Here is a 22456-nt window from a genome sequence, read left to right on the forward strand (position 1 = left end):
CATAGCGACGCAATTTCTGTGTTAAATCGTCATTGTGAGGGATCGATGGATGCAATAAAGAAGGAATAGTGCATCCGACATGAGATACTCGCCTCACAAATGGAGATCCTGTCGTTGCCATAGAAACGCTCCTTGATTTAGAAAGAGAAGTCATGGAACCTATAGTATTTCATAGCGACGCAGTTTCTGTGTCAATTCGTCATTGTGGGGGATCAACGGATGCAATAAAGAAGGAATAGTGCATCCGACATGAGATACTCGCCTCCCAATAGGAGATCCTGTCGTTGCCATAGAAACGCTCCTCAATTCAGAAAGAGAAGTCATGGAACCTATAGTATTTCATAGCGACGCAGTTTCTGTGTTAATTCGTCATTGTGAGGGATCGACGGATGCAATAAAGAGGGAATAGTGCATCCGACATGAGATACTCGTCTCCCAATAGGAGATCCTGTCGTTGCCATAGAAACGCTCCTCGATTTAGAAAGAGAAGTCTTAGAACCTATAGTATTTCATAGCGACGCAATTTCTGTGTTAATTCGTCATTGTGAGAGATCGACGGATGGAATAAAGAAGGAATAGAGCATCCGACATGATATACTCGCCTTCCAATAGGAGATCCTGTCGTTGCCATAGAAACGCTCCTCGATTTAGAAAGAGAAGTCATAGAACCTATAGTATTTCATAGCGACGAAATTTCTGTGTTAATTCGTGATTGTGAGGGATCGACGGATGCAATAAAAATGGAATAGTGCATCCGACATGAGATACTCGCCTCCCAATAGGAGAACCTGTCGTTGCCATAAAAACGCACCTCGATTTAGAAAGAGAAGTCATAGAACCTATAGTATTTCATAGCGACGCAATTTCTGTGTTAATTCGTCATTGTGAGGGATCGACGGATGCAATAAAGAAGGAATAGTACATCCGACATGAGATAATCGCCTCCCAATAGGAGATCCTCTCGTTGCCAAAGGATCGTTCCTCGATTTAGAAAGAGAAGTCATAGAAACTATAGTATTTCATAGCGACCCAATTTCTGTGTTAATTCGTCAGTGTGAGGGATCGACGGATGCAATAAAGAAGGAATATTGCATCCGACATGAGATACTCGCCTCCCAATAGGAGATCCTGTCGTTGCCATAGAAATGCTCCTCAAATTAGGAAGAGAAGTCATAGAACCTATAGTATTTCATAGCGACGCAATTTCTGTGTTAATTCGTAATTGTGAGGGATCGACGGATGCAATAAAGAAGGAATAGTGCATCCGACATGAGATACTCGCCTCCCAATAGGAGATCCTGTCGTTGCCCTAGAAACGCTCCTCGATTTAGAAAGAGAGGTCATAGAACCTATAGTATTTCATAGCGACGCAATTTTGTGTTAATTCGTCATTGTGAGGGATCGACAGATGCAATAAAGAACGAATAGTGCAACCGACATGAGATGCTTGCCTCCCTATAGGAGATCCTGCAACTGCCATAGAAACGCTCCTCGATTTGGTAAGAGAAGTCATAGAACCTATAGTATTTCATAGCGACGCAATTTCTGTGTTAATTCATTATTGTGAGGGATCGACGGATGCAATAAAGAATGAATAGTGCATCCGACATGAGATACTCGCCTCCCAATACGAGATCCTGTCGTTGCCATAGGATCGTTCTCGATTTAGAAAGAGAAGGCATAGAACCTATAGTATTTCATAGCGACGCAATTTCTGTGTTAATTCGTCATTGTGAAGGATCGACGGATGCAATACAGAAGGAATAGTGCATCCGAAAAAAGATACTCGTCTCCAAATAGGAGATCCTGTCGTTGCCATAGAAACGCTCCACGATTTAGAAAGAGAAGTCATAAAACCTATAGTATTTCATAGCGACGCAATTTCTATGTTAATTCGTCATTGTGAGGGATCGACGGATGCAATAAAGAAGGAATAGTGCATTCGACATGAGATACTCGCCTCCCAATAGGAGATCCTGTCGTTGCCATAGAAACGCTCCTCGATTTAGAAAGAGAAGTCATAGAACCTATAGTATTTCATAGCGACGCAATTTCTGTGTTAATTCGTCATTGTGAGGGATCGACGGATGCAATAAAGAAGGATTAGTTCATCCGACATGAGATACTCGCCTCCCAATAGGAGATCCTGTCGTTGCCATAGAAACGCTCCTCGATTTAGAAAGAGAAATCATAGAACCTATAGTATTTCATAGCGACGCAATTTCTGTGTTAAATCGTCATTGTGAGGGATCGACGGATGGAATAAAGAAGGAATAGTGCATCCCACATGAGATACTCGCCTCCCAATAGGAGATCCTGTCGTTGCCACAGAAACGCTCCTCGATTTAGAAAGAGAAGTCATAGGTCCTATAGTATTTCATAGCGACGCAATTTCTGTGTTAATTCGTCATTGTGAGGGATCGACGGATGCAATAAAGAAGGAATAGTGCATCCGACATGAGATACTCGCCTATCAATAGGAGATCCTGTCGTTGCATTGGAAAAGCTCCTCGATTTAGAAAGATAAGTCATAGAACGTATAGTATTTCATAGCGACGGAATTTCTAATTTAATTCGTCATTGTGAGGGATCGACGGATGCAATAAGGAAGCAATAGTGCATCCGACATGGGATACTCGCCTATCAATAGGAGATCTTGTCGTTTCCATAGAAACGCTCCTCGATTTAGAAAGAGAAATCATAAAACCTATAGTATTTCATAGCGACGCAATTTCTGTGTTAATTCGTCATTGTGAGGGATCGACGGATGCAATAAAGAAGGAATAGTGCATCCGACATGGGATGCTCGCCTCCCAATAGGAGATCCTGTCGTTGCCATAGAAACGCTCCTCGATTTAGAAAGAGAAATGATAGAACATATAGTATTTCATAGCGACGCAATTTCTGTGTTAATTCGTTATTGTGAATGATCGACGGATGCAATAAAGAAGGAATAGTGCATCCGACATGAGATACTCGCCTCCCAATAGGAGATCCTGTCGTTGCCACAGAAACGCTCCTCGATTTAGAAAGAGAAGTCATAGGTCCTATAGTATTTCATAGCGACGCAATTTCTGTGTTAATTCGTCATTGTGAGGGATCGACGGATGCAATAAAGAAGGAATAGTGCATCCGACATGAGATACTCGCCTCCCAATAGCAGATCCTCTCGTTGCTATAGAAACGCTCCTCGATTTAGAAAGAGAAGTCTTAGAATCTACAGTATATCATAGCAACGCAATCTCTGTGTTAATTCGTCATTGTGAGGAATCGACGGATGCAATAAAGAAGGAATTGTGCATCCGACGTGAGATACTCGCCTCCCAATAGGAGATCCTGTCGTTGCCATAGAAACGCCCCTCGATTTAGAAAGAGAAGTAATAGAACCTATAGTATTTCATAGCAACGCAATTTCTGTGTTAATTCGTCATTGTGAGGGATCAACGGTTGCAATAAAGAAGGAATAGTTCATCTGACATGAGATACTCGCCTCCCAATAGGAGATCCTGTCGTTGCCATAGAAACGCTCCTCGATTTAGAAAGAGAAATCATAGAACCTATAGTATTTCATAGCGACGCAATTTCTGTGTTAAATCGTTATTGTGAGGGATCGACGGATGCAATAAAGAAGGAATAGTGCATCCGAAATGAAATACTCGCCTCCCAATAGGATATCGTGTCGTTGCCATAGAAACGCTCCTCGATTTAGAAAGAGAAGTCATAAAACATATAGTATTTCATAGCGACGCAATTTCTGTGTTAATTCGTCATTGTGAGGGATCGAAGGATGCAATAAAGAAGGAATAGTGCATCCGACATGAGATACTCGCCTCCTAATAGGAGATCCGGTCGTTGCCATAGAAACGCTCCTCGATTTAGAAAGAGACGTTATAGAACCTATAGTATTTCATAGCGACGCAATTTCTGTGTTACTTCGTCATTGTGAGGGATCGACGGATGCAATAAAGAAGGAATAGCGCATCCGACATGAGATACTATCCTCCCAATAGGCGATCCTGTCGTTGCCATAGAAACGCTCCTCGATTTAGAAAGAGAAGTCATAGAACCTATAGTATTTCATAGCGACGCAATTTCTGTGTTAAATCGTCATTGTGAGGGATCGATGGATGCAATAAAGAAGGAATAGTGCATCCGACATGAGATACTCGCCTCCCAAATGTAGATCCTGTCGTTGCCATAGAAATGCTCCTCGATTTAGTAAGGGAAGTCATGGAACCTATAGTATTTCATAGCGACGCAGTTTCTGTGTTAATTCGTCATTGTGAGGGATTGACGGATGCAATAAAGAAGGAATAGTGCATCCGACATGAGATACTCGCCTCCCAATAGGAGATCCTCTCGTTGCCATAGAAACGCTCCTCGATTTAGAAAGAGAAATCATGGAACCTATAGTATTTCATAGCGACGCAATTTCTGTGTTAAATCGTCATTGTGAGGGATCGCGGATGCAATAAAGAAGGAATAGTGCATCCCACATGTGATACTCGCCTCCCAATAGGAGATCCTGTCGTTGCCACAGAAACGCTCCTCGATTTAGCAAGAGAAGTCATAGGTCCTATTGTATTTCATAGCGACGCAATTTCTGTGTTAATTCGTCATTGTGAGGGATCGACGGATGCAATAAAGAAGGAGTAGTGCATCCGACATGAGATACTCGCCTCCCAATAGGAGATCCTGTCGTTGCATTGGAAACGCTCCTCGATTTAGAAAGAGATGTCATAGAACGTATAGTATTTCATAGCGACGCAATTTCTGTGTTAATTCGTCATTGTGAGGGATCGACGGATGCAATAAAGAAGGAATAGTGCATCCGACATGGGATACTCGCCTATCAATAGGAGATCCTGTCGTTTCCATAGATACGCTCCTCGATTTAGAAAGAGAAATCATAGAACTTTTAGTATTTCATAGCGACGCAATTTCTGTGTTAATTCATCATTGTGAGGGATCGACGGATGCAATAAAGAAGCAATTGTGCATCCGACATGAGATACTCGCCTCCCAATTGGAGATGCTGTCGTTGCCATAGAAACGCTCCTCGATTTAGAAAGAGAAATCAAAGAACCTATAGTATTTCATAGCGACGCAATTTCTGTGTTAATTCGTCATTGTGAGGGACCGACGGATGCAATAAAGAAGGAATAGTGCATCCGAAATGAAATACTCGGCTCCCAATAGGAGATCGTGTCGTTGCCATAGAAACGCTCCTCGATTTAGAAAGAGAAGTCATAAAACCTATAGTATTTCATAGCGACGCAATTTCTGTGTTAATTCGTCATTGTGAGGGATCGACGGATGCAATAAAGAAGGAATAGAGCATCCGACATGAGATACTCGCCTTCTAATAGGAGATCCCGTCGTTCCCATAGAAACGCTCCTCGATTTAGAAAGAGAAGTTATAGAACCTATAGTATTTCATAGCGACGCAATTTCTGTGTTAATTCGTCATTGTGAGGGATCGACGGATGCAATAAAGAAGGAATAGCGCATCCGACATGAGATACTATCCTCCCAATAGGAGATCCTGTCGTTGCCATAGAAACGCTCCTCGATTTAGAAAGAGAAGTCATAGAACCTATAGTATTTCATAGCGACGCAATTTCATTGTTAATTCGTCATTGTGAGGGATCGATGGATGCAATAAAGAAGGAATAGTGCATCCGACATGAGATACTCGCCTCCCAAATGGAGATCCTGTCGTTCCCATAGAAACGCTCCTCGATTTAGAAAGAGAAGTCATGGAACCTATAGTATTTCATAGCGACGCAGTTTCTGTGTTAATTCGTCATTGTGAGGGATCGACGGATGCAATAAAGAAGGAATAGAGCATCCGACTTGAGATACTCGCCTCCTAATAGGAGATCCCGTCGTTCCCATAGAAACGCTCCTCGATTTAGAAAGAGAAGTTATAGAACCTATAGTATTTCATAGCGACGCAATTTCTGTGTTAATTCGTCATTGTGAGGGATCGACGGATGCAATAAAGAAGGAATAGTGCATCCGACATGGGATACTCGCCTATCAATAGGAGATCCTGCCGTTGCCACAGAAACGCTCCACGATTTAGAAAGAGAAGTCATGGGTCCTATAGGATTTCATAGCGCCGCAATTCCTGTGTTAATTCGTCATTGTGAGGGATCGACGGATGCATAAAGAAGGAATAGTGCATCCGACATGAGATACTCGCCTCCCAATAGGAGATCCTGTCGTTGCCATAGAAACGCTCCTCGATTTAGAAAGAGAAGTCATAGAACCTATAGTGTTTCATAGCGACGCAATTTCTGTGTTAATTCGTCATTGTGAGGGACCGACGGATGCAATAAAGAAGGAATAGTGCATCCGAAATGAAATACTCGCCTCCCAATACGAGATCGTGTCGTTGCCATAGAAACGCTCCTCGATTTAGAAAGAGAAGTCATAAAACCTATAGTATTTCATAGCGACGCAATTTCTGTGTTAATTCGTCATTGTGAGGGATCGACGGATGCAATAAAGAAGGAATAGCGCATCCGACATGAGATACTATCTTCCCAATAGGAGATCCTGTCGTTGCCATAGAAACGCTCCTCGATTTAGAAAGAGAAGTCATAGAACCTATAGTGTTTCATAGCGACGCAATTTCTGTGTTAATTCGTCATTGTGAGGGATCGACGGTTGCAATAAAGAAGGAATTGTTCATCTGACATGAGATACTCGCCTCCCAATAGGAGATCCTGTCGTTGCCACAGAAACGCTCCTCGATTTAGAAAGAGAAGTCATAGGTCCTATAGTATTTCATAGCGACGCAATTTCTGTGTTAATTCGTCATTGTGAGGGATCGACGGATGCAATAAAGAAGGAATAGTGCATCCGACATGAGATACTCGTCTCCCAATAGCAGATCCTCTCGTTGCTATAGAAACGCTCCTCGATTTAGAAAGAGAAGTCATAGAATCTACAGTATATCATAGCAACGCAATTTCTGTGTTAATTCGTCATTGTGAGGAATCGACAGATGCAATAAAGAAGGAATAGTGCATCCGACGTGTGATACTCGCCTCCCAATTGGAGATCCTGTCGTTGCCATAGAAACGCCCCTCGATTTAGAAAGAAAAGTCATAGAACCTATAGTATTTCATAGCGACGCAATTTCTGTGTTAATTCGTCATTGTGAGGGATCGACGGTTGCAATAAAGAAGGAATTGTTCATCTGACATGAGATACTCGCCTCCCAATACGAGATCCTGTCGTTGCCATAGAAACTCTCCTCGATTTAGAAAGAGAAATCATAGAACATATAGTATTTCATAGCGACGCAGTTTCTGTGTTAATTCGTCATTGTGAGGGATCGACGGATGCAATAAAGAAGGAATAGTGCATCCGACATGAGATACTCGTCTCCCAATAGGAGATCCTGTCGTTGCCATAGAAACGCTCCTCGATTTAGAAAGAGAAGTCATAGAACCTATAGTATTTCATAGCGACGCAATTTCTGTGTTAATTCGTCATTGTGAGAGATCGACGGATGGAATAAAGAAGGAATAGTGCATCCGACATGAGATACTCGCCTTCCAATAGGAGATCCTGTCGTTGCCATAGGAACGCTCCTCGATTTAGATAGAGAAGTCATAGAACCTATAGTATTTCATAGCGACGAAATTTCTGTGTTAATTCATGATTGTGAGGGATCGACGGATGCAATAAAGATGGAATAGTGCATCCGACATGAGATACTAGCCTCCCAATAGGAGAACCTGTCGTTGCCATAGAAACGCACCTCGATTTAGAAATAGAAGTCATAGAACCTATAGTATTTCATAGCGACGCAATTTCTGTGTTAATTCGTTATTGTGAGGGATCGACGGATGCAATAAAGAAAGAATAGTGCATCCGACATGTGATAATCGCCTCCCAATAGGAGATCCTGTCGTTGCCATAGGATCGTTCTCGATTTAGAAAGAGAAGGCATAGAACCTATAGTATTTCATAGCGACGCAATTTCTGTGTTAATTCGTCATTGTGAAGGATCGACGGATGCAATACAGAAGGAATAGTGCATCCGAAATGAGATACTCGTCTCCAAATAGGAGATCCTGTCGTTGCCATAGAAACGCTCCTCGATTTAGAAAGAGAAGTCATAGAACCTATAGTATTTCATAGCGACACAATTTCTGTGTTAATTCGTCATTGCGAGGGATCGACAGATGCAATAAAGAAGGAATAGTGCATCCGACATGAGATACTCGCCTCCAATAGGAGATCCTGTCGTTGCCATAGAAACGCTCCTCGATTTAGAAAGGGAAATCATAGAACCTATAGTGTTTCATAGCGACGCAATTTCTGTGTTAATTCGTCATTGTGAATGATCGACGGAGGCAATAAACAAGGAATAGTGCATCCGACATGAGATACTCGCCTCCCAATAGGAGATCCTGTCGTTGCCACAGACACGCTCCTCGATTTAGAAAGAGAAGTCATAGGTCCTATAGTATTTCATAGCGACGCAATTTCTGTGTTAATTCGTCATTGTGAGGGATCGACGGATGCAATAAAGAAGGAATAGTGCATCCGTCATGAGATACTCGCCTCCCAATAGCAGATCCTGTTGTTGCTATAGAAACGCTCCTCGATTTAGAAAGAGAAGTCATAGGTCCTATAGTATTTCATAGCGACGCAATTTCTGTGTTAATTCGTCATTGTGTGGGGTCGACGAATGCAATAAAGAAGGAGTAGTGCATCCGACATGAGATACTCGCCTCCCAATAGGAGATCCTGTCGTTGCATTGGAAACGCTCCTCGATTTAGAAAGAGAAGTCATAGAAGGTATAGTATTTCATAGCGACGCAATTTCTGTGTTAATTCGTCATTGTGAAGGATCGACGGATGCAATAAAGAAGGAGTAGTGCATCCGACATGGGATACTCGCCTATCAATAGGAGATCCTGTCGTTTCCATAGAAACGCTCCTCGATTTAGAAAGAGAAATCCTAGAACTTTTAGTATTTCATAGCGACGCAATTTCTGTGTTAATTCCTCATTGTGAGGGATCGACGGATGCAATAAAGAAGCAATTGTGCATCCGACATGAGATACATGCCTCCCAATTGGAGATGCTGTTGTTGCCATAGAAACGCTCCTCGATTTAGAAACAGAAATCAAAGAACCTATAGTATTTCATAGCGACGCAATTTCTGTGTTAATTCGTCATTGTGAGGGACCGACGGATGCAATAAAGAAGGAATAGTGCATCCGAAATGAAATACTCGGCTCCCAATAGGAGATCGTGTCGTTGCCATTGAAACGCTCCTCGATTTAGAAAGAGAAGTCATAAAACCTATAGTATTTCATAGCGACGCAATTTCTGTGTTAATTCGTCATTGTGAGGGACCGACGGATGCAATAAAGAAGGAATAGTGCATCCGAAATGAAATACTCGCCTCCCAATAGGAGATAGCGTCGTTGCCATAGAAACGCTCCTCGATTTAGAAAGAGAAGTCATAAAACCTATAGTATTTCATAGCGACGCAATTTCTGTGTTAATTCTTCATTGTGAGGGATCGACGGATGCAATAAAGAAGGAATAGTGCATCCGACATGAGATACTCGCCTCCTAATAGGAGATCCCGTCGTTCCCATAGAAACGCTCCTCGATTTAGAAAGAGAAGTTATAGAACCTATAGTATTTCACAGCGACGCAATTTCTGTGTTAATTCGTCATTGTGAGGGATCGCCGGATGCAATAAAGAAGGAATAGCGCATCCGACATGAGATACTATCCTCCCAATAGGAGATCCTGTCGTTGCCATAGAAACGCTCCTCGATTTAGAAAGAGAAGTCATAGAACCTATAGTATTTCATAGCGACGCAATTTCTGTGTTAAATCGTCATTGTGAGGGATCGATGGATGCAATAATGAAGGAATAGTGCATCCGACATGAGATACTCGCCTCCCAAATGGAGATCCGGTCGTTGCCATAGGATCGTTCCTCGATTTAGAAAGAGAAGGCATAGAACATATTGTATTTCATAGCGACGCAATTTCTTTCTTAATTTGTCATTGTGTGGGATCGACGGATGCAATAAAGAAGGAATAGTGCATCCGACATGAGATAGTCGCATCCCAATAGGAGATCCTGTCGTTGCCATAGAAACGCTCCTCGATTTAGAAAGAGAAGTCATAGAACCTATAGTATTTCATAGCGACGCAATTTCATTGCTAATTCGTCATTGTGAGGGATCGATCGATGCAATAAAGAAGGAATAGTGCATCCGACATGAGATACTCGCCTCCCAATAGGAGATCCTGTAGTTGCCATAGAAACGCTCCTCGATTTAGAAAGAGAAATCATGGAACCTATAGTATTTCATAGCGACGCAATTTCTGTGTTAAATCGTCATTGTGAGGGATCGACGGATGCAATAAAGAAGGAATGGTGCATCCCACATGAGATACTCGCCTCCCAATAGGAGATCCTGTCGTTGCCACAGAAACGCTCCTCGATTTAGAAAGAGAAGTCATAGGTCCTATAGTATTTCATAGCGCCGCAATTCCTGTGTTAATTCGTCATTGTGAGGGATCGACGGATGCAATAAAGAAGGAGTAGTGCATCCGACATGAGATACTCGCCTCCCAATAGGAGATCCTGTCGTTGCATTTAGAAAGAGAAGTCATAGAACGTATAGTATTTCATCGCGACGCAATTTCTGTGTTAATTCGTCATTGTGTGGGATCGACAAGTGCAATAAAGAAGGAATAGTGCATCCGACATGGGATACTCGCCTATCAATAGGAGATCCTGCCGTTGCCACAGAAACGCTCCTCGATTTAGAAAGAGAAGTCATAGGTCCTATAGTATTTCATAGCGCCGCAATTCCTGTGTTAATTCGTCATTGTGAGGGATCGACAGATGCAATAAAGAAGGAGTAGTGCATCCGACATGAGATACTCGCCTCCCAAATGGAGATCCTGTCGTTGCCATAGAAACGCTCCTCGATTTAGAAAGAGAAATCATAGAACCTTTAGTATTTCATAGCGACGCAATTTCTGTGTTAATTCCTCATTGTGAGGGATCGACGGATGCAATAAAGAAGGAATTGTGCATCCGACATGAGATACTCGCCTCCCAATTGGAGATGCTGTCGTTGCCATAGAAATGCTCCTCGATTTAGAAAGAGAAATCAAAGAACCTTAAGTATTTCATAGCGACGCAATTTCTGTGTTAATTCGTCAGTGTGAGGGATCGACGGATGCAATAAAGAAGGAATAGTGCATCCGACATGAGATACTCGCCTCCTAATAGGAGATCCCGTCGTTGCCATAGAAACGCTCCTCGATTTAGAAAGAGAAGTTATAGAAACTATAGTATTTCATAGCGACGCAATTTGTGTGTTAATTCGTCATTGTGAGGGATCGACGGATGCAATAAAGAAGGAATAGCGCATCCGACATGAGATACTATCCTCCCAATAGGAGATCCTGTCGTTGCCATAGAAACGCTCCTCGATTTAGAAAGAGAAGTCATAGAACCTATAGTGTTTCATAGCGACGCAATTTCTGTGTTAAATCCTCATTGTGAGGGATCGATGGATGCAATAAAGAAGGAATAGTGCATCCGACATGAGATACACGCCTCCCAAATGGAGATCCTGTCGTTGCCATAGGATCGTTCCTCGATTTAGAAAGAGAAGGCATAGAACATATAGTATTTCATAGCGACGCAATTTCTTTCTTAATTTGTCATTGTGTGGGATCGACGGATGCAATAAAGAAGGAATAGTGCATCCGACATGAGATAGTCGCCTCCCAATAGGAGATCCCGTCGTTGCCATAGAAACTCTCCTCGATTTAGAAAGAGAAGTCATAGAATCTACAGTATATCATAGCAACGCAATTTCTGTGTTAATTCGTCATTGTGAGGAATCGACGGACGCAATAAAGAAGGAATAGTGCATCCGACGTGAGATACTCGCCTCCCAATAGGAGATCCTGTCGTTGCCATAGAAACGCCCCTCGATTTAGAAAGAGAAGTCATAGAACCTATAGTATTTCATAGCGACGCAATTTCTGTGTTAATTCGTCATTGTGAGGGATCGACAGATGCAATAAAGAAGGAATAGTGCATCCGACATGAGATACTCGCCTCCAATAGGAGATCCTGTCGTTGCCATAGAAACGCTCCTCGATTTAGAAAGAGAAATCATAGAACCTATAGTATTTCATAGCGACGCAATTTCTGTGTTAATTCGTCATTGTGAGCGATCGACGGATGCAATAAAGAAGGAATAGTGCATCCGACATGAGATACTCGCCTCCCAATAGGAGATCCTGTCGTTGCCATAGAAACGCTCCTCGATTTAGAAAGAGAAATCATAGAACATATAGTATTTCATAGCGACGCAATTTCTGTGTTAAATCGTCATTGTGAGGGACCGACGGATGCAATAAAGAAGGAATAGTGCATCCGAAATGAAATACTCGCCTCCTAATAGGATATCGTGTCGTTGCCATAGAAACGCACCTCGATTTAGAAAGAGCAGTCATAAAACATATAGTATTTCATAGCGACGCAATTTCTGTGTTAATTCGTCATTGTGAGGGATCGACGGATGCAATAAAGAAGGAATAGTGCATCCGACATGAGATACTCGCCTCCTAATAGGAGATCCCGTCGTTGCCATAGAAACGCTCCCCGATTTAGAAAGAGAAGTTATAGAACCTATAGTATTGCATAGCGACGCAATTTCTGTGTTAATTCGTCATTGTGAGGGATGGACGGATACAATAAAGAAGGAATATGTGCATCCGACATGAGATACTATCCTCCCAATAGGAGATCCTGTCGTTGCCATAGAAACGCTCCTCGATTTAGAATGAGAAGTCATAGAACCTATAGTATTTCATAGCGACGCAATTTCTGAGTTAAATCGTCATTGTGAGGGATCGATGGATGCATTAAAGAAGGAATAGTGCATCCGACATGAGATACTCGCCTCCCAAATGGAGATCCTGTCGTTGCCATAGAAACGCTCCTCGATTTAGAAAGAGATGTCATGGAACCTATAGTATTTCATAGCGACGCAGTTACTGTGTTTATTCGTCATTGTGAGGGATCGACGGATGCAATAAAGAAGGATTAGTGCATCCGACATGAGATACTCCCCTCCCAATAGGAGATCCTGTCGTTGCCATAGAAACGCTCCTCGATTTAGAAAGAGAAATCATGGAACCTATAGTATTTCATAGCGACGCAGTTTCTGTGTTAATTCGTCATTGTGAGGGATCGACGGATGCAATAAAGAAGGAATAGTGCATCCGACATGAGATACTCGTCTCCCAATAGGAGATCCTGTCGTTGCCATAGAAACGCTCCTCGATTTTGAAAGAGAAGTCATAGGACCTATAGTATTTCATAGCGACGCAATTTCTGTGTTAATTCGTCATTGTGAGAGATCGACGGATGGAATAAAGAAGGAATAGTGCATCCGACATGAGATACTCGCCTTCCAATAGGAGATCCTGTCGTTGCCATAGAAACGCTCCTCGATTTAGAAAGAGAAGTCATAGAACCTATAGTATTTCATAGCGACGAAATTTCTGTGTTAATTCATGATTGTGAGGGATCGACGGATGCAATAGAGATGGAATAGTGCATCCGACATGAGATACTCGCCTCCCAATAGGAGAACCTGTCGTTGCCATAGAAACGCACCTCGATTTAGAAAGAGAAGTCATAGAACCTATAGTATTTCATAGCGACGCAATTTCTGTGTTAATTCGTTATTGTGAGGGATCAACGGATGCAATAAAGAAGGAATAGTGCATCCGACATGAGATAATCGCCTCCCAATTGGAGATCCTGTCGTTGCCATAGGATCGTACTCGATTTAGAAAGAGAGGGCATAGAACCTATAGTATTTCATAGCGACGCAATTTCTGTGTTAATTCGTCATTGTGAAGGATCGACGGATGCAATACAGAAGGAATAGTGCATCCGAAATGAGATACTCGTCTCCAAATAGGAGATCCTGTCGTTGCCATAGAAACGTTCCTCGATTTAGAAAGAGAAGTCATAGAACCTATAGTATTTCATAGCGACGCAATTTCTATGTTAATTCGTCATTGTGAGGGATCGACGGATGCAATAAAGCAGGAATAGTGCATTCGACATGAGATACTCGCCTCCCAATAGGAGATCCTGTCGTTGCCATAGAAACGCTCCTCGATTTAGAAAGAGAAGTCATAGAACCTATAGTATTTCATAGCGACGCAATTTCTGTGTTAATTCGTCATTGTGAGGGATCGACAGATGCAATAAAGAAGGAATAGTGCATCCGACATGAGATACTCGCCTCCAATAGGAGATCCTGTCGTTGCCATAGAAACGCTCCTCGATTTAGAAAGAGAAACCATAGAACCTATAGTGTTTCATAGCGACGCAATTTCTGTGTTAATTCGTCATTGTGAATGATCGACGGATGCAATAAAGAAGGAATAGTGCATCCGACATGAGATACTCGCCTCCCAATAGGAGATCCTGTCGTAGCCACAGAAACGCTCCTCGATTTAGAAAGAGAAGTCATAGGTCCTATAGTATTTCATAGCGACGCAATTTCTGTGTTAATTCGTCATTGTGAGGGATCGACGGATGCAATAAAGAAGGAATAGTGCATCCGACATGAGATACTCGCCTCCCAATAGCAGATCCTGTCGTTGCTATAGAAACGCTCCTCGATTTAGAAAGAGAAGTCATAGAACCTAGAGTATATCATAGCAACGCAATTTCTGTGTCAATTCGTCATTGTGAGGGATCGACGGATGCAATAAAGAAGGAATAGTGCATCCGACATGAGATACTCGCCTCCCAATAGGAGATCCTGTCGATACCATAGAAACGCACCTCGATTTAGAAAGAGAAGTCATAGAACCTATAGTATTTCATAGCGACGCAGTTTCTGTGTTAATTCGTCATTGTGAGGGACCGACGGATGCAATAAAGAAGGAATAGTGCATCCGACATGAGATACTCGCCTCCCAATAGGAGATCCTGTCGATGCCATAGAAACGCTCCTCGATTTAGAAAGAGAAGTCATAGAACCCATAGTATTTCATAGCGACGCAGTTTCTGTGTTAATTCGTCATTGTGAGGGATCGACGGATGCAATAAAGAAGGAATAGTGCATCCGACATGAGATACTCGCCTCCCAATAGGAGAACCTGTCGTTGCCATAGAAACGCACCTCGATTTAGAAAGAGAAGTCATAGAACCTATAGTATTTCATAGCGCCGCAATTTCTGTGTTAATTCGTTATTGTGAGGGATCGACGGATGCAATAAAGAAGGAATAGTGCATCCGACATGAGATAATCGCCTCCCAATAGGAGATACTGTCGTTGCCATAGGATCAATCTCGATTTAGAAAGAGAAGGCATAGAACCTATAGTATTTCATAGCGACGCAATTTCTGTGTTAATTCGTCATTGTGAAGGATCGACGGATGCAATACAGAAGGAATAGTGCATCCCAAATGAGATACTCGTCTCCAAATAGGAGATCCTGTCGTTGCCACAGAAACGCTCCTCGATTTAGAAAGAGAAGTCATAGGTCCTATAGTATTTCATAGCGACGCAATTTCTGTGTTAATTCGTCATTGTGAGCGATCGACGGATGCAATAAAGAAGGAATAGTGCATCCGACATGAGATACTCGCCTCCCAATAGGAGATCCTGTCGTTGCATTGGAAACGCTCCTCGATTTAGAAAGAGAAGTCATAGAATGTATAGTATTTCATAGCGACGCAATTTCTGTGTTAATTCGTCATTGTGAGGGATCGACGGATGCAATAAAGAAGGAATAGTGCATCCGACATGAGATACTCGCCTATCAATAGGAGATCCTGTCGTTTCCATAGAAACGCTCCTCGATTTAGAAAGAGAAATCATAGAACATTTAGTATTTCATAGTGACGCAATTTCTGTGTTAATTCCTCATTGTGAGGGATCGACGGATGCAATACAGAAGGAATTGTGCATCCGACATGAGATACTCGCCTCCCAATTGGAGATGCTGTCGTTGCCATAGAAACGCTCCTCGATTTAGAAAGAGAAATCAAAGAACCCATAGTATTTCATAGCGACGCAATTTCTGTGGTAATTCGTCATTGTGAGGGACCGACGAATGCAATAAAAAAGGAATAGTGCATCCGAAATGAAATACTCGCCTCCCAATAGGAGATCGTGTCGTTGCCATAGAAACGCTCCTCGATTTAGAAAGAGAAGTCATAAAACCTATAGTATTTCATAGCGACGCAATTTCTGTGTTAATTCGTCATTGTGAGGGATCGACGGATGCAATAAAGAAGGAATAGTGCATCCGACATGAGATACTCGCCTCCCAAATGGAGATCCTGTCGTTGCCATAGGATCGTTCCTCGATTTAGAAAGAGAAGGCATAGAACATATAGTATTTCATAGCGACGCAATTTCTTTCTTAATTTGTCATTGTGTCGGATCGACGGATGCAATAAAGAAGGAATAGTGCATCCGACATGAGATAGTCGCCTCCCAATAGGAGATCCCGTCGTTGCCATAGAAACTCTCCTCGATTTAGAAAGAGAAGTCACAGGACCTATAGTATTTCATAGCGACGCAATTTCTTTCTTAATTTGTCATTGTGTGGGATCGACGGATGCAATAAAGAAGGAATAGTGCATCCGACATGAGATAGTCGCCTCCCAATAGGAGATCCCGTCGTTGCCATAGAAACTCTCCTCGATTTAGAAAGAGAAGTCATAGGACCTATAGTATTTCATAGCGACGCAATTTCTGTGTTAATTCGTCATTGTGAGGGATCGACGGATGCAATAAAGAAGGAATAGTGCATCCGACATGAGATACTCGCCTCCCAATAGCAGATCCTGTCGTTGCTATAGAAACGCTCCTCGATTTAGAAAGAGAAGTCATAGAATCTAGAGTATATCATAGCAACGCAATTTCTGTGTTAATTCGTCATTGTGAGGGATCGACGGATGCAATAAAGAAGGAATAGTTCATCCGACATGAGATACTCGCCTCCCAATAGGAGATCCTGTCGTTGCCATAGAAACGCTCCTCGATTTAGAAAGAGAAATCATAGAACCTATAGTATTTCATAGCGACGCAATTTCTGTGTTAAATCGTCATTGTGAGGGATCGACGGATGCAATAAAGAAGGAATAGTGCATCCGACATGAGATACTCGCCTCCCAATAGGAGATCCTGTCGTTGCCACAGAAACGCTCCTCGATTTAGAAAGAGAAGTCATAGGTCCTATAGTATTTCATAGCGACGCAATTTCTGTGTTAATTCGTCATTGTGAGCGATCGACGGATGCAATAAAGAAGGAATAGTGCATCCGACATGAGATACTCGCCTCCCAATAGGAGATCCCGTCGTTGCCATAGAAACTCTCCTCGATTTAGAAAGAGAAGTCATAGGACCTATAGTATTTCATAGCGACGCAATTTCTGTGTTAATTCGTCATTGTGAGGGATCGACGGATGCAATAAAGAAGGAATAGTGCATCCGACATGAGATACTCGCCTCCCAATAGCAGATCCTGTCGTTGCCATAAAAACGCTCCTCGATTTAGAAAGAGAAATCATAGAACCTTTAGTATTTCATAGTGACGCAATTTCTGTGTTAATTCCTCATTGTGAGGGATCGACGGATGCAATAAAGAAGGAATTGTGCATCCGACATGAGATACTCGCCTCCCAATTGGAGATGCTGTCGTTGCCATAGAAACGCTCCTCGATTTAGAAAGAGAAATCAAAGAACCCATAGTATTTCATAGCGACGCAATTTCTGTGGTAATTCGTCATTGTGAGGGACCGACGAATGCAATAAAAAAGGAATAGTGCATCCGAAATGAAATACTCGCCTCCCAATAGGAGATCGTGTCGTTGCCATAGAAACGCTCCTCGATTTAGAAAGAGAAGTCATAAAACCTATAGTATTTCATAGCGACGCAATTTCTGTGTTAATTCGTCATTGTGAGGGATCGACGGATGCAATAAAGAAGGAATAGTGCATCCGACATGAGATACTCGCCTCCCAAATGGAGATCCTGTCGTTGCCATAGGATCGTTCCTCGATTTAGAAAGAGAAGGCATAGAACATATAGTATTTCATACCGACGCAATTTCTTTCTTAATATGTCATTGTGTGGGATCGACGGATGCAATAAAGAAGGAATAGTGCATCCGACATGAGATAGTCGCCTCCCAATAGGAGATCCCGTCGTTGCCATAGAAACTCTCCTCGATTTAGAAAGAGAAGTCATAGGACCTATAGTATTTCATAGCGACGCAATTTCTGTGTTAATTCGTCATTGTGAGGGATCGACGGATGCAATAAAGAAGGAATAGTTCATCCGACATGAGATACTCGCCTCCCAATAGGAGATCCTGTCGTTGCCATAGAAACGCTCCTCGATTTAGAAAGAGAAATCATAGAACCTATAGTATTTCATAGCGACGCAATTTCTGTGTTAAATCGTCATTGTGAGGGATCGACGGATGCAATAAAGAAGGAATACTGCATCCGACATGAGATACTCGCCTCCCAATAGGAGATCCTGTCGTTGCCACAGAAACGCTCCTCGATTTAGAAAGAGAAGTCATAGGTCCTATAGTATTTCATAGCGACGCAATTTCTGTGTTAATTCGTCATTGTGAGGGATCGACGGATGCAATAAAGAAGGAATACTGCATCCGACATGAGATACTCGCCTCCGAATAGGAGATCCTGTCGTTGCATTGGAAACGCTCCTCGATTTAGAAAGAGAAGTCATAGAAAGTATAGTATTTCATAGCGACGCAATATCTGTGTTAATTCGTCATTGTGAGGGATCGACGGATGCAATAAAGAAGGAATAGTGCATCCGACATGAGATACTCGCCTATCAATAGGAGATCCTGTCGTTTCCATAGAAACGCTCCTCGATTTAGAAAGAGAAATCATAGAACCTTTAGTATTTCATAGCGACGCAATTTCTGTGTTAATTCCTCATTGTGAGGGATCGACGGATGCAATAAAGAAGAAATTGTGCATCCGACATGAGATACTCGCCTCCCAATTGGAGATGCTGTCGTTGCCATAGAAACGCTCCTCGATTTAGAAAGAGAAATCAAAGAACCCATAGTATTTCATAGCGACGCAATTTCTGTGGTAATTCGTCATTGTGAGGGACCGACGAATGCAAAAAAGAAGGAATAGTGCATCCGAAATGAAATACTCGCCTCCCAATAGGAGATCGTGTCGTTGCCATAGAAACGCTCCTCGATTTAGAAAGAGAAGTCATAAAACCTATAGAATTTCATAGCGACGCAATTTCTGTGTTAATTCGTCATTGTGAGGGATCGACGGATGCAATAAAGAAGGAATAGTGCATCCGACATGAGATACTCGCCTCCCAAATGGAGATCCTGTCGTTGCCATAGGATCGTTCCTCGATTTAGAAAGAGAAGGCATAGAACATATAGTACTTCATAGCAACGCAATTTCTTTCTTAATTTGTCATTGTGTGGGATCGACGGATGCAATAAAGAAGGAATAGTGCATCCGACATGAGATAGTCGCCTCCCAATAGGAGATCCCGTCGTTGCCATTGAAACTCTCCTCGATTTAGAAAGAGAAGTCATAGGACCTATAGTATTTCATAGCGACGCAATTTCTGTGTTAATTCGTCATTGTGAGGGATCGACGGATGCAAAGAAGAAGGAATAGTGCATCCGACATGAGATACTCGCCTCCCAATAGGAGATCCTGTCGTTGCCATAGAAACGCTCCTCGATTTAGAAAGAGAAATCATAGAACCTATAGTATTTCATAGCGACGCAATTTCTGTGTTAATTTGTCATTGTGAATGATCGACGGATGCAATAAAGAAGGAATAGTGCATCCGACATGAGATACTCGCCTCCCAATAGGAGATCCTGTCGTTGCCACAGAAACGCTTCTCGATTTAGAAAGAGAAGTCATAGGTCCTATAGTATTTCATAGCGACGCAATTTCTGTGTTAATTCGTCATTGTGAGGGATCGACGGATGCAATAAAGAAGGAATAGTGCATCCGACATGAGAGACTCGCCTCCCAATAGCAGATCCCGTCGTTGCTATAGAAACGCTCCTCGATTTAGAAAGAGAAGTCATAGAATCTACAGTATATCATAGCAACGCAATTTCTGTGTTAATTCGTCATTGTGAGGGATCGACGGATGCAATAAAGAAGGAATAGTGCATCCGACATGAGATACTCCCCTCCCAATAGCAGATCCTGTCGTTGCTATAGAAACGCTCCTCGATTTAGAAAGAGAAGTCATAGAATCTGCAGTATATCATAGCAACGCAATTTCTGTGTTAATTCGTCATTGTGAGGGATCGACGGATGCAATAAAGAAGGAATAGTGCATCCGACGTGAGATACTCGCCTCCCAATAGGAGATCCTGTCGTTGCCATAGAAACGACCCTCGATTTAGAAAGAGAATACATAGGACCTATAGTATTTCATAGCGACGCAATTTATGTGTTAATTCGTCATTGTGAGGGATCGACGGATGCAATAAAGAAGGAATAGTGCATCCGACATGAGATACTCCCCTCCCAATAGGAGATCCTTTCAGTGCCATAGAAACGCTCCTCGATTTAGAATGAGAAGTCATAGAACCTATAGTATTTCATAGCGACGCAATTTCTGTGTTAATTCGTCATTGTGAGGGATCGACGGATGCAATAAAGAAGGACTAGTGCATCCGACATGAGATACTCGCCTCCCAATAGCAGATCCTGTCGTTGCCATAGAAACGCTCCTCGATTTAGAATGAATAGTCATAGAACCTATAGTCTTTCATTGCGACGCAATTTCTGTGTTAATTCGTCATTGTGAGGGATCGACGGATGCATTAAAGAAGGAATAGTGCATCTGACATGAGATACTCGCCTCATAATAGGAGATCCTGTCGTCGCCATAGAAACACTCCTCGATTTAGAAAGAGAAGCCATAGAACTTACAGTATTTCATTGCGACGCAATTTCTGTGTTAATTCGGCATTGTAAGGGATCGACGGATGCAATAAAGAAGGAATAGTGCATCCGACATGAGATATTAGCCACCCAAGAGGAGATCCTGTCGTTGCCATAGAAACGCTCCTCGAATTAGGAAGAGAAGTCATAGAACCTATAGTTCCTTATAGCGACGCAATTTCTGTGTTAATTCGTCATTGTGAGGGATCGACGGATGCAATAAAGAAGGAATAGTGCATCCGACATGAGATACTCGCATCCCAATAGGAGAACCTGTCGTTGCCATAAAAACGCTCCTCGATTTAGAATGAGAAGTCATAGAACCTATAGTATTTCATAGCGACGCAATTTCTGTGTTAATTCGTCATTGTGAGTGATCGACGGATGCAATAAAGAAGGAATAGTGCATCCGACATGAGATACTCGCCTCCCAACAGGAGATCCTGTCGTTGCCATAGAAACGTTCCTCGATTTAGAAACAGAAGTCATTGAACCTATAGTTTTTCATAGCGACGCAATTTCTGTGTTAATTCGTCATTGTGAGGGATCGACGGATGCAATAAAGAAGGAATAGTCCATCCGACATGAGATACTCGCCTCCCAATAGGAGATCCTGTCGTTGCCATAGATACGCTCCTCGATTTAGAAAGAGAACTCATAGGTCCTATAGTATATCATAGCGACGCAATTTCTGTGTTAATTCGTCATTGTGATAGATCGACGGATGCAATAAAGAAGGAATAGTGCATCCGACATGAGATACTCGCCTATAATAGGAGATCCTGTCGTTTCCATACAAACGCTCCTCGATTTAGAAAGAGAAATCATAGAACCTTTAGTATTTCATAGCGACGCAATTTCTGTTTTAATTCCTCATTGTGAGGGATCGACGGATGCAATAAAGAGTGAATTGAGCATCCGACATGAGGTACTCGCCTCCCAATTGGAGATGCTGTCGTTGCCATAGAAACGCTCCTCGATTTAGAAAGAGAAATCAAAGAACCTATAGTATTTCATAGCGACGCAATTTCTGTGTTAATTCGTCATTGTGAGAGATCGACGGATGGAATAAAGAAGGAATAGTGCATCCGACATGAGATACTCGCCTTCCAATAGGAGATCCTGTCGTTGCCATTGAAACGCTCCTCGATTTAGAAAGAGAAGTCATAGAACCTATAGTATTTCATAGCGACGAAATTTCTGTGTTAATTCATGATTGTGAGGGATCGACGGATGCAATAAAGATGGAATAGTGCATCCGACATGAGATACTCGCCTCCCAATAGGAGAACCTGTCGTTGCCATAGAAACGCACCTCGATTTAGAAAGAGAAGTCATAGAACCTATAGTATTTCATAGCGACGCAATTTCTGTGTTAATTCGTCATTGTGATAGAT

Source organism: Schistocerca cancellata, chromosome 7, assembly GCF_023864275.1.
Source record: "Schistocerca cancellata isolate TAMUIC-IGC-003103 chromosome 7, iqSchCanc2.1, whole genome shotgun sequence".
In the NCBI taxonomy this organism is placed as follows: domain Eukaryota; kingdom Metazoa; phylum Arthropoda; class Insecta; order Orthoptera; family Acrididae; genus Schistocerca; species Schistocerca cancellata.